Here is a 15,114-nt window from a genome sequence, read left to right on the forward strand (position 1 = left end):
TGAATCTGGAATTGAATATATACCAGTCAATAAAAAGAACAATTTTAAGCTTGGGTATCAGAATCTAAGGTAAATGAATTCCTTTTTTTTTTAAAATATATGGCTTAGGTTTAAAAAGCAATTAAGAATACATACTTGACATTTACCAAAATTTAGAGTACTTCTTATAAAAGGGTTAGCAATACAACCATAATATTCAGCAGAGGTCAAATAAATATTTTAAAGAGAAAAAATTATATTTTTATGAATCTATTTCTAAAATAATTATGTAAACGCCAATAAGATGAAGTGACTCATTTTATGAACATTATTTAATCAATATTATAATTACATATCTCTTTCATTAATTCATCTATTCATTCCATTTCTTGAAACAATGGTCAATTGTCCTGTTAAATATAGTTATTTTGTCATGATTATAATGACTATCTTAATATGTTCAGAATAGTGGTTTAAAAACATGGCTCATGGGCTGTTGCTGTGGCTCAGTGGTAGGGCACATGTGAAGTACTGGGTTCTATCATCAGCACCATGTAAAATATAAACAAAATAAGTAAGGATATTGTGTCCTTCTAATTTAAAAATATTAAAAAAAAGTGTTTCATATAATCTAAGGAACCTCATACTGGTTTTAGTAATGCTGATTCCTGAGTCTCACCAGGGGATTCTGAGACAGTATAGCCGTGATATTGTCCAGGATGCTCTGTTAGCAAAACCCTGATGTTCCCATGCACATACTAGAGAGTTTTCACAGTTGGATCTGGGGCTTGCACAGATATATCTTGGTTACTTACTTGATCTCTTTGAAGAAGAAGAAGGAGAAGAGGGCAGGTCATTGTGGTAGAGTAAGCACACTAGAACTGTGAAAAGGAAGATTGGGAAAATCTATTTGCACAGGGATAATTTGTTTTACTTTAAGGAACATGAATCTAGTAATGGCCTGAGAAAATTTCAAACCATATATTTTGTAAGCAGCTTTTACTCAATTTTATAATTTTTCTTGCTCATGCTTTTTCCATTCAAAAGTTTGGGTTTTGTTTCTATTTTTCATTTGCCTGTGTTTCCAACTATTTATTTTTAATGATGTGGTAAAAAATGAAAGTTTACACATTAAAAATGTATTATGGGTTGGCTAATTTTGTTCTTCTACATATTATATTTGATTTTCCTTCTCCTGTGACAACTAAATGTTTTTCACTTCTGGAATTACTAATGAAAGTCTTCTGTTTTCTATAACTTCCTGACAGATTTGTGTTAATTATTGATACATCTAGTCACAATCACTAGCTATAAATTTAAATCAGCCCACATCCAATCTATTCTACTTGTTTGTTTATTGTCTCTCCCCTGCCATCACCTAAACATACTATTTGACAGAATGTGAGTCACATTAATACAGAAGTTTCTCTTTCATAATTTTGTCATTTTGTAAATTGGGGTTAAAAACATTAAATATAGCCAAATTAAATTTTCATGATATGTCAATTAATCATTTTTCGCTTTCCAGTAGTCTTGTAGGACTATCTGCTATTAATTTAAGTTAGCTTTTTCGCCATCAAATAGTGTTTCAAAGTATAGGACAGATGCTTATATTAAAAGTGTACTCTATAATGATCAAAAACACATCATTCATATAACTGTTTTCCTGGAGTAATTGTTGTTATTTTACTGGTTATCAAGTATATATGAATGAAACTTTCTTGCCTACTTAAACATACTATAATTCCAGAAGCTTATGAAGCTGAAAATCATGTTTTTATGATTTCAACAATGTACATCTTTAGTAGAAACACAAAAGAAACTCAACATATCAGAAACCTAAAACAATTGGTAAATGAACTGTTATTAATGGACATGAAACTAAAAGCCAAGTTAGGTTTAGCATTGCTTGCTATTTTAAAAACAATCCCCCCCACAACTCTGTGTGTGTTGTGTGAGTAGGGAGAGAGAGAGAGAGAGAGAGAGAGAGAGAGAGAGAGAGAGATTCAAAGACATTGAATTATTAAAAGTTTTGCTTTCTTTTGTAGTAATTCAGTCACATATAATAGAAACTTCAAAACAATAATTCATTTGAAAAATGAGCAATCCTTCTTTTCTTCAGTATTTCTTTCCTCCAGAACATCATGATGTATTAAACAAAGAATTTGTCTGTTTCCACAGACCATATCTTCTTAATTTAAATTAAAAACCTATATAAAAGTAAATGCTACAATCATACAACCATTGTTAATGATTTATAATGAACTCTGTATTAAATTATATCCAGAAATAATCTTTTAAAAGGCTTGTTTCATCAAATGCTACTCATTAAAAGAGCCCAAATACATCCAAATGAATCTTTGGCCAAGTTATTAACAAAGAGGCAGTTTACCATGAGGTTATTATAGTTCTGATGTCTTTTATAAATAATAATAGCTTTAGTGCTCCATCATCATTAAAATGTAAACAGTTTTGTAGAATGGTTTGAATTACAATTACATCAAGCTGATTAGCTCAATTCTTAGCAGATCACAAACTCTTCTTCGAGGTTAAGGAAACAGAGCTGTCTGCTCATGTTTTAACACTCCTGCTAGCTTCACATCTAGCTAAATAGAAAAGGAGGCAGGTAGAGTCACTATAAAGCCCTTCTACATCCTTCTCCCACGAACACACACACACAAAAAAAGACTGAAATGATTGTATTATTTTGCTTATAAAGAGCAAAGGAACAGGAATGTCTATTTTCAAATTTGTTGACTCAGTCTATCAGAGATACAGACCCCAAGCTTTCACATGTAAATCACAATAATAATAGGCTGACTCAAATTACTGAGTAGGACAGATCTCCCTGCAATTTGAATGCTTATGCATGTAGTAATAAAGAATAAATGCTTACTAAAAGAATGCATGATTGAAACAATACAAATAAAGCTAATAATGAAGCATAAAGAGCCACACAATACTTTAAGCAAGTCCTCTTGTTTCAAAATAGAAATATAGAAAGATTACTTCAAAGAATATAATCTAAATTTCATATTAACTGTATATTAAATATCTTAATAATGTTAGATTTCATTTTAAGTTTCTTCTAGAATGTTTTTTCACCTTTTTCAAAAACTTCTCCATGGGTCTGACAAATCTTTGCCACTATTGACTGTTTTTTCCCCACTTCTGTCATTCTTCTTTACCTGTAGATCTCAAATATTCATAACCAAGGATAATTTGATACATATGGCTTAAAAAAACAAAGGGCACTATATGATAAAAGTTGTGATTTTTATATTTCCCTGTAAGACTGATACACATAAAACACAATGTTGAACATTTTTAAAGACTTAGATAAATATTTACATCCTTTATTAGGAAAAAAATGAGGCATTTCTGCTTCAGAAAAAAATAGGAAGTAGGCATTTCTGACTTGAAGAGTACAGTGAACCTTAAATACCAAATTCAAAATGGATGCATCCAGGGATAAAAGAATCAGAAATGTGATGTTTGTCCCAGGTGACATGGCAAGCTCTGTGACTGAACATAGCTGTTGGGTCAGGTTTGCCAAAATCCACTTGATATCAAGCATACTATAATAAAGAAGAGTTTTAAAGAATTGTATCATTCCAGAAAGATGACAGGAATCTAGAGAAAATAAAAGTGTAATTTAAGGAAGAAATGTGGTCACAATGCTTTAGTATCTTTGTAGCACCATAATCTTGAGGACAAACTTCATGACATTCAAGCAGGATCAAGAAGACTTAGCAATCTCTGTCCTCTACTTAGCATCTGGGTTTTGAGGAGGTAGTCACAGGTATTACTAACTGACATTTTCAACACCTTCAGCAATACAGAATGCACATCTCTCATCAACTTCACTCAGTATCACTGATAACTTCATAATAGTGTAATTTTTTCTTCATTAAGGAGGAGACCATTTCAGTGAATAATTAAAACAGAACTATTCTATGTTTAGAAAAGCAAATGTTACTCACCCCTGACTATTTGTGAGTCATCCCTCTGTCCCTTTCTTCCACTGTATTTTTTTTATTCGTTGTCTCCTTTTTTTGCTTTCTCTCATTTAAAAGAATAATTACAGTTGATCATCTTCTACATGGTATATAATGTCCTGTATACTAAACGATTGAACAAACATCTGTCTACCTAGAACTGAATTTTAGAAGATGAAAATTCATAAAAATAGCTGAATAGAATTATATTCTTCCAGATGGCAATATCTATGATGAAATCTAAATCTGGGTAAAGGGGGCAGACAGTAATCTTGGTGATGGAAGGCAGAGGCTATTTTATATATGGTGGTTAGAAAAGGCATGTATGACAAGATGACATTTGAGCAATAGCAAAGGAAAATGATGAGCTGCTTGTCACAATGGAGGGGAAAAGTCTGAAGCATGGGGAACAACAGGTGCAGTGGCCTCAGGCAAGAGATGCTTAGCTTATTCAATGTTCAAACACGATAAGGATTTGTGAGAATGACATTGGAAAGGAGAATTGAGAGGTGGTACTGTAGGTCTGAAAACATGATGGACTTTGAATTGTCCCCACAATGAAGAAGAACATTAGCAAGTTTTAAGCAAGGAAGTGTTAGGATCTGATTGTACTGAAAATGATCCTTCTAGCCTCTGAGTGGCAGGCAGACAGCTCAGCCCACAGTGCATCACAGATGAGTATAGAGAGAAAGGCCCTTTCCTAGTGTCAGGGAAGAGAATTTGTAGTGGATGTAATAAAGGAAAAACCCAAACTCTTATTCCATACTATTTTACATTTGGCTTTATCCTTGAAAGAAATGCTTCCTCTATTAAGAAAGGTAAAGATCTTGGATTTTTGCTGAGGTTCTTGTGCAAGAGTAGAAATCCCAGGTGGGCATCTGCCTTCCCAAATGCCTGAAGAAGCTGCTTTACTGGGGTTAGCAAGGCTGTGTGTGTTAAGCAGTTCCTTATGCGGTTCTTTGTTCTCTCACCCTCATCTTGCATTCTCTCTCCTGTTCTTCCCCTGTGTATCTGCTTTCTGCTTAACCCCTTGTCCTCATGGCACTCTCCAGTCTGGATACAATTTGGGGAGGAGGGCAGAATAGCCACCAGGAAAGGACGAGCCAATTGCAGAACCTCCATCTCTGATTTAGAAGACTCTTAATTGATGCTAGCAGACACGTGGCTCCATAGTTTTCACTGTATGAGAAATATAAATATTGATTTGCTCAATCTACTAAGTGCAAATATAGTTCTCAGCAAATAAGTCCTTTTAAATAAAAGTTTTAAAAACTTTAATATCTGATCAAGAAAGGAGGTTTTTTTGTTTGTTTGTTTGTTTGTTTGTTTGTTTTTATACTTTCACTATGTGCTGATTACTTGCTGGACTTCTGAAAGTCCAGACTCAACATTTTGTGGAGATCTTTTTTCTTTTCTATTTATGGTTTTTGTTTTATTCTGTAAGACATAGCAAACATATAGCACTGAAGACATATGGAAAAGGATGCAGCATAGCAAAGTCAGAGGAAGGTTATTCATTAAAAGGGGTCCTGAAATATTAGCAGACTTCTTTGCCCTCCCAACACGTTTCATAGGATGCTCTTTTCACGTCAGCTCTGAGGATGACAGAAAGTTCCCAAGTGTTCTCATTATGGAGATCCCTTATAATGACCGGGTCAGGTGTCATATCCTAAAGTGCTGAATGCCCCACCCAAGGCTACCAATCACATTCTGCCCAAAATACATGCTAACAAATAATATATTCTGCCTAGAACAATTTAGGTTCATGGTTAGAGAACAACATTAATCTTCACTTCATACATTACACAGCACACTCAAATAGCTCTGGAAAAAAAAGTACAAGATCATTCCAGATTAGTTGAGAAGAACCCCTGGTATGAAAACCCAGGAGCACGTAACCACTGAGCCACATCCCCATCCCTTTATAATTTTTTTTTTTTTTTGTGACAAGTTCTCACTAAGTTGCCTTATGACCTTGCTAAATGCTGAGACTGGCTTTGAATTTGCAATCCTTCTGCCTCAGCCTCCTAAACCACTGAGATTATAGGCTTGCACACATGCCCAGCTGTATTTTCTTTCATCTGGTGTTATAGAGAATCGTATTGGTACCAATCACAATAATACTTTCCAAGTTGAACTGTCTTTGCTTTGCTAGGATAGTGGCCCCTATTTTGGCAGAATAATTATTTTATCCATAAAGGTGTCAGTTTCAAACATTTAACTTGTCAATTTGATATCAATAAATGAGATTAAATGTACCATTTTCCTTTTTATTAACTTGTTTCATTTGAGAATCAAAATTATACCAATCTTATGAAAGAGTTGTGAGACTTCCTTCAAGTATATATTCTTTAACAAAGCTTAAAGATTTTCCTAAATCCTACTTTTCTTCCCTATAAAATAAGATCTTGGTGTTCTTTAATTTATTTCTTAAGTATTATTATCTAAAGTTTTAGTTCATCATACTTAAAAATATTAGATTTTTGTTATATAAAATATAGAAGTAGAAAATATAGTAATAAAGTAATAACAAAGATTATCTAGACTGAATCAACTATCTTCATAAAAATGCACTCTAAAAATCAAACCCTTATATTTAAGTTTTATAGGGATTAAAATTATCCCAGGTCAATCCACACTTTAAGTTTATTAAAGATGCCTCATGATGGTTGTTTTATTTTTCTTGGCAAATTTTACAAAATTTCACAAGAGCCAAAACAGCAAGATAGAGAAATGTTTGGCAGGCTGGTGTTGTAACTTCCCAGTCTGAAATCTAATGTACATTTGGTTATGTCAATAAATACAAAGACAGATTATTAATGTATAAGCAATTTTCATATAAACTACTATAAAAATACAAAGAAACTAACCCAAATTTGTGATGCCATTCTAGCAGTAAAAATTCAATATTTTCTTTTTTATTGGAAACAGAATAGTTATGACTATGTTTTCAAAGTCAATACTAAAGGAAAACTAGTGAATAAATCAATGCAGCTCAGTTTGTGTTCTCACAAATCACTGAATTAAAATGCTATGACTTCCTCCATCAGAATCCACAGAAAATAGAAACTAATTTCATCAGAAACATTTATAGATCTATCTGGCTAACTTATTTAATAGTGAAAACTGGTTTATACCTCAACAACTAGCATAGAAGAAATATAAATTTTGGGATCACTAAACAAATGACAGCATTCAGAAGTAACAAGTATTGACTTACTTCCAGGTAGCAATCACAGGCTGATAAGCAATATACTAAGTGGTTGTACCAACAGTTTGCTACTACCCATTCATGGTGGCATGATGAAGTGATAACAAGCTAAATTATGCTTTGATCTGGCAAGACAAAGCCTCATTTATCCAACACACATCTATCCAAAGTTCTAATTACTCAAAATGCAGTTTTCTAAACCACAAAATTCTGGCCTATAATTTATTAGATACTGACACTAGGCAAATTGTTTAACTTGTCTGCGAGTTTCTTCAACTGTAAAATGCAGATAATGACAGAACCTCGTCATATTCCTTATGAGGAAAAAATGAGAAAATATAATTAAGGTGCTGAGACTAGTTAGTGCCTGACACACAGCTAAGGGCTATGGAAGTGCTACCCTATCATGATCTGTTGCTTTATGTAATATGGATAAAATTATTTAGGGCAGTAACACTACCTGAAAAGACATTTTATAGGAAATATGAGGGGGAGGGGATACTCAGGTCAGGGGATACCTGGAAATTATGCAAGAAGAAATACTTGTGAAAGTCACAGACCACCGTATGAATTCATGTTTAAATTAATATTGATATAGATGGTTGCACATGGAACTATTCATAGATGTGTGTATGTGTGTGTGTGTGTGTGTGTGTGTGTGTGTATAAACATACACATTGTTAGTATGCATACTTCCAAGCTCTGTTGACTGAGATAACAGAGAAGGAATGACAACCCACCTACTAAGAATATATTTTGCATTCACAACTCAGATTCTATACCATTCTCCATAAAAGAATCCATGGCTTCCTGAAGAAATGGATAATTCTAAAACTTGGAAGGAAAAAAAAAGAAGATAATACTGGATCATCTTGAATAGAAAGAAAAGAAAACACTCCATGAAAATGAGGATATTTGAGAGATTCAGCAATCCCTGAGGGAACTGTTAATCACCTGGGAAGCAGAGCAACAAGATAGATATTGGTAGTGCTGGATTGCAAACCCAAGTCTGGTATAAATACATAATTTATGGATAAACTTGGGAGAACATAGAAATGCCCTATGCAGATAATTCTAAATAATTTTTTGTAGTTCCTCTAATGAAGAGGTAGAACATTTCTCTGAATTTCTCAAATCTGTGCTCTGTATAGTGACTTTCTTTCAAAGAGTTTGGTATGGAAAATGAAGGAGAAATAGAGGGTAACATTACAGTTACCTCAAAAAATACTATCTCAAGCCTGGTGATTAAGATTATCAATAATTTTTATAATGTACCTTGATATGATGTGGTGAGGACACATTCCTTCTTAGCTTCCCCCATACTATATACAAAATGCCTGGTCAGAAAACAATAGAATCTGGAAACAGGCAGAATCTGAGAAACTACCAATTACTGAGAAAGATTGAAAATATTAATAGAGTCTGAAAATATTATTTGTCCATTTCTTCTTTCAGTTCTTACTTTTTGCTTTATTTTAAAGCTGTTATTGGCTGCCAACACATCTAGAGTTGCATGGCTTCTTGATGTACCAATTAATCCCTTTCTCATTATGAAATACCCATCTCTATCTCCAATAATACTCCTTATTCTGAAGTCTACCTGGTTTGATTTTACCCAGCTTTTCTCATTCTTAGAGTTTATATGATGAATATTTTCCATCCTTAAACTTTTAACCTGTTTCCTTACACTTAAAATAGGTTTATTATCCCTAATATATTAAACCTGCATATTTTCCAGCTGACATCTCTTTCATTTAGAACATGTAGTACATTTATATCTAATGTATTAATGACAAGTTTGGGTTTCTTTGTATTATCTTAGTATTTATTTTGTTTGTAATTTCTAATTGCTCTTTCCTCTTTTATATCTTGATAGATTTTAAAATTTATTTTACCCCCACTCTTAGCTTATTATCTATATTTTTGTTGATTTAAGAATTTTTTTAGTGTTTAAAATATGCATTTATAATTTATCAGTTTGTCTTCAAATGATACTAACCCTCTTTTCATACAGTAATATTACAACAAATTTCTTCTATTTCCTTCATCATGTCCTTTGTGCTATTATAGATTTTATTTCTACTTGAGTTACAAGCTCCATTGTGTATTGTTTCTTTTTTTACAGTAAATAGTCTTTCAAAGAAGTATTTTATATGACAAAAAAATAGTTAAATGGTTTTTACAATTTTTTCTGGTTCTCTTCTGCCGCAGTCTTGGCTGGGCACAGAATCACGAGCCACTCAAGCAGGAACAAAACTTTATTTTTGAAAAAGCCGCCAATACTCCGTAGGCGCCGGCAAGCCAAACCCGGTCCTCCCCACGCGGGCGTCTGCCGGAACCGCGCGTTCCCCCCGGAACCGGGGGGGGGGGGGGGGCGGACCTCCCCCGGAATTTCCTCCTACTATCCTTCCCCAACCAATGGGAACTCTCGGTAGCAGGCCAAGGTGAACAGCAGGAGCCCAATTTGCATATGAATGTAAATCTTAACATAATCATATCATCTCAGTGGCTAGCTGGCGTCACTTTACAAGCAAAGGTGCCATGCATCATTTATCTGCTTGTGGCTCCTAGCATCTGCCCCCTTCTGTTTAATTAAGCAACAAGCAATGTGGCTAGGGACCGTGCCTGGTAGGTTGTCCAATTCAACATATGGTTCTTACCCGTCATGGGAGAACTGACCTTTAGGTGTCAGGTTCCTGTCTTAGGTTGAATCCACTGCAATCAGATCAACCCGTCACTGACTACCGGTCCAGCATTCAGCCATGCTTGTGGATAGGCCTATGCACCAGTGGGGGGGTGAGGTTCTTGCCTCACCTCTGTTGGCCCCCAAATTTAGCCTTGGTGCCAGTGGGGGGGTGAGGTTCTTTGCCTCACCTCTGTTAGCCCCCAAATTTTAGACCATCACTAGTAGAAGGGAGGAGGATACAGAAATGCCACGACACCAAGCCAATTGATGGCTCCTTTGGAAAAATTGCGTCACTGGTGACACCATCAGCAAAGATATGCCAGTATTACCACAATTAACATGGGGTGAGCTGGCAAGGAAATTGCATCACTGGTGACACCATCAGCAAAGATATGCCAGCAGTACCACAATTCAGTGCACCAGATGATATTTCACAATGTATGCAACTGATATATAGTCCAGGCAAGTTCTGCAAGCAGTTCAAATTGGAGGAGTCTATCAATATGTCCATTTCCTCCCAAAGTAAATCAAGTCCTTGATTGAGCATTACTTGTTGAGTTATATTCATTGATGCATCAGTTTACACAGTTTACTGTGATAGCTATCATAGAAGCTGTAGTTTGGTTTTATTTCAGTCTTCACCGGAATTGGGATGGAGATGGAAATTCTGGCAATGATGCTAAAGAGACATTATCCTGAACAGAATTATTAAATATAATGAAAAGGAAAGGTGAAAGTAAACAAACAGATCTGTTAAACTCCTTTAAAAACAATCCTTAATAGCTGTTTACCTAATTTAAATTAAACCATATAAAGCACGTGAATAAAGAAAAAATTCGGATCCATTTTTTCATGAGCGCTCCTCATATAAGAAATATGGACATACACACATACAGACATACAACACAAAACAGAAGTGTGCACACAACATACAACACATAAGACAATAGTAAATAAAGGCCTTGTAGCTATACCTAGGTGAAATCTCCATTGCAATGTTTAAAAACTCCACAGTCAAAAAATAAAACTGATCAGAAAAACATTAACCTAGGTTTGTATGAGCTCAAAAATAAAATAGAACTTTATGATGTGGGAAAAATGCAATAATAAAATAGATATTGAAAAAAAAAAAACACCTTGGTTAATCACTGTCACAGATGTAAAAATAGCCAAGCTGGAGCTCTGGATGTCAGCTGTTATGGATTTGAGTCAAATCATCTTCTTTTTCTGTAGAAATTGTTTTAGTTAATCTCTCTGGAATCCAAATCGGTTGCTGTTCCTCCTGTGGGAAAACACAGATAGCGCCCCGATTCCAGACTATCACTGGATCTGGGCCTTTCCATTGTCCTGTTAGAATATCTTTCCAAAGTACCTTAGGCTTATGTACATTTTTTGGGTACAAATGTCTTTCCGCAGCACTAAGTCCCGATGAATCCAAATTTAAAAAGTTTAGAGTAAAAAGGGTTATTTTAAGTTTATCTTTGGGGGATATATACCCCTTTCCAATTCCCTCCTTTTGTTTTAATAAGTACATTTTAATAGTTTGATGAGCTCTTTCAACTATGCCTTGTCCTTGTGGATTGTATGGAATTCCTGTTATGTGAGTAATACCAAATGATGAGCAAAATTGTTTAAAAGAGATGGAAGTATAACCAGGACCGTTGTCCATTTTTAACTGTTTTGGAACACCCACAGTGGCAAAATTTTGTAAGCAATGAGCTATAACATCTTTAGTTTTTTCTCCGGCATGAAGGGAGCCCATCAAAAATCCGGAAGAGGTATCAACTGTAACATGTAAATATTTTAATTTTCCAAATTCTGGCAAGTGTGTGACATCCATCTGCCAAATATGGTTAGGTATCAGTCCTCTAGGATTGACTCCAAGATTAACTTGTGGTAAAAATGTCACACAATTTTGACATTGTTTTATTATATGTCTGGCTTGTTCCTTAGTTATTTTAAAATGCTTTTGTAAAGTATTAAAATTGACATGGAACCTTTTATGAAAATTTATAGCTTCTTCTATTGTGGAGAAAATATGTATGTCATGTGTAGATTTATCTGCTAGTTCACTGCCCATACTAAGGGCTCCAGGCAATCCTGTATGTGCCCTGATATGACCTATAAAGAATGGATCTTTTTGGTCCCAGATTAGACTTTGTATAGCAGAAAACAAAGAGAAAACAGTAGAAGAAGGTGAAATCCTACCAGCATCTTCAAGGGATACTATAGCATTAACTACATACTGACTATCAGAAAATAAATTAAATACAGAATCTTTAAACATCATAAAAGCTTGTAATACTGCATTAAGCTCTACCTTTTGAGCTGATTGTTTGGGTACTAAAAATGTAAAAGTTTGATCAGGAGTAACTACTGCTGCTGTACCATTGTTTGACCCATCAGTGAATATATTTGGAGCATTTATGATAGGGGTTTTTCTTGTCATTTTGGGAAAAACTACAGGATGCTTAGACCAAAAAGACAACAAAGGATTAGATGGTAAGTGATTATCAAATGAAACACTAGTTTTACACATGATTATTGCCCAAGTATTTAACTCATTAGCTAACTCATCAATTTGATCCATAGTATATGGAGTAATAATTTTATTGGGAGAAATCCCAAACACTCCCTTTGCTGCTTTTATTCCTTTGAGTATTAATTGTCCTACAGCCTCAGGATATCTAGTAAGAATAGTGTTAGGAGAATAAGATAAATGTATCCACAATAATGGACCTTCCTGCCAAAATACTCCTGTAGGAATATTTTTTGTTGGTAGTACAATAAATAATAAAGGCAAACTTATATCAATTCTATCCAAATGCATATTTTCCATATATGTTTCAATGATTTTTAATGTTTTTCTTGCTTCAGGCGTTAACATGCGGGGTGAATTTGGATCTGATGGACCTTTGAGAATATCAAATAAAGGTCCTAACTCTCCTGTTGGTATGCCTAGATAAGGCCTTATCCAATTTATGTCTCCCAATAACTTTTGAAAGTCATTAAGTGATTTGAGTTGATCTACTCGTATTTGAATTTTTGGTGGACGGACCATGGTTGAGGATAATAGAACTCCTAAATAATTAATTGGAAGATTTAATTGTACTTTATCTATTGCTATCTCTAGATTACAATTTTTCAATAAGTTTGTAAGTGTGGCATAACATTCTAGTAATGTGTTTTTATCTTTATGTGCCAATAACACATCATCCATATAGTGAAATGTTTGTAGTTCAAGATTTTGATTTCTAAGTGGCTGGATTGCTTTATTAACATAAATTTGACCCATAGTTGGGCTGTTAGCCATCCCTTGAGGGAGTACTTTCCATTCATATCTCTGATCAGGACCTTCATGATCTAGGACATCTCGTCCCCATAAATTTACGGGAAGATGATCTAATACATAGGGCTGTATAGTTCCTTCACATCCTTCAGGATCCCTCCAATCTAATACCATAGCACTTCTATGGGGATTTGTTGCCACTCTTAGGCCTCGAAGCGTTTGAGTGGCTTGTTGTAATGGCCAATGTTTTGGCCATTCTTGACGAGAGATGACGCTAAGGTCTGCACCTGTGTCGAGCAGCCCATTAAAGTCATGTCCTTGAATATTTAATTTTAGCATTGGGCGAGAATCTAAATTTAAAGACAGCATAGCCCAATCTACACCTGTGGAGCCTAATCCCTTGGAACCTCTTTCTACATTACAACTGGAAAATTTATCATGCAGGCTGGGTATTATTAATAACTGTGCTATTCTATCTCCTGGTGAAATTACTGATATACCTCTTGGAGAACTAGCTATAATTTTTATTTCACCCTCATAATCGGGATCAATTACCCCAGGACTTATCATAAGTCCTTTTAGTGTAGAAGAACTGCGTCCCAATAATAAGCCTACTGTTCCCTGGGGAAGAGGTCTTTTTACTCCTGTGGGAATGATTTGAACTCCCATCTCTGGAGTTAGTACTGCTCTGGCAGAGGCACAGATGTTTAGCCCTGTGTTCCCTCTAGTTTGTCTGATGAGGGATTTAATGGATAATGCGTCCTGGGCACTACCTTGATGGTGCTGCTGGGTTCTTCCATTGCCCCATATATTTGTGGTTTTGGGCCCCGGGGCATTGGGCCCTCTAGTCTGTTTTTTGGCAATGGAGCCTGATACCTTTCTTCACGATATCGTGGGTAAACACTTGGTCCTTGTCCGTTTTTTGATAACGGAATACCCTCTATGGTGGTTTGAGAACGGCATTCATTAACCCAATGTTTCCCTCTATGGCATCGTGGGCAAATACCCGGTATTCTATTCCTTTGATACCCAGCTTTGTTAAACCCTCCTCTTATGGGGCAACTCCTTTTAAAATGTCCTGTTTGATTACAATTATAGCATGTTTTTGGCCTGGCATCTAAAGCCTGTTGTACTGCTGCTAAGACTTGCCTTTGTTCATTAATGTCTCTACATAATTTAATATATGTGTTTAAATCTTCATGTCTCCATGGTCTAATGACCTCTCTGCAGCAACGATTTGCTTGGTCATAAGCCAGTTGTTTTATAAATGGCATTACCTGTTCTGTATTTCCAAATATCCTAGAGGCTGACTGAATAAGTCTATCTACAAATTCAACGTAAGGTTCATTAGTTCCTTGTATTACCTTAGATAATTGACCTTGTAAGTCTCCATGCCCCTGTAAAGTTTTCCATGCCCTAACTGCATCTACAGCAATTTGTGCGTATACGCCAGGGTCATACTCAATTTGCTGTCTTTGACCCTCATAAGGTCCCTTTCCCAATAGCATATCTATATTTCTTTGAGGGTAACCAGCTTCTGCATTTTGCCTAGCTGTCTCGATGCAAAATTCCTCATTGGCAACCTTCCATAACAAATATTGTCCTCCGTTTAGCACAGATCGACACATGTTAGCCCAATCTGCTGGTGTCATGTCCAAGTTGGTAACAGATTCGACCATGCTTATCGTGAAGGGAGCTTGCAGCCCATAGGTTGTTACAGCCTCCTTTAATTGCTTTATTGTTTTGAAATCTAAAGCATGGTGAATTCGTTGCCCTCCTGCCTGCTCAAGTACAGGGCATGCTAATCTTTGGGGTCCTGCCTCAGAATTCCGTCCATCAACTACGGGAGTTGAGGGCCGCTCAGAGGTAGATGGAGCTGTTGGTTGAATTACGCCCTCTGGTGATAGAACGGAGTTAGTAGCAACCTCCTGTTGTAATTCTCCACCTGATG

Source organism: Spermophilus citellus, assembly GCF_964194105.1.
Source record: "Spermophilus citellus genome assembly, chromosome: 3".
NCBI lineage: Eukaryota > Metazoa > Chordata > Mammalia > Rodentia > Sciuridae > Spermophilus > Spermophilus citellus.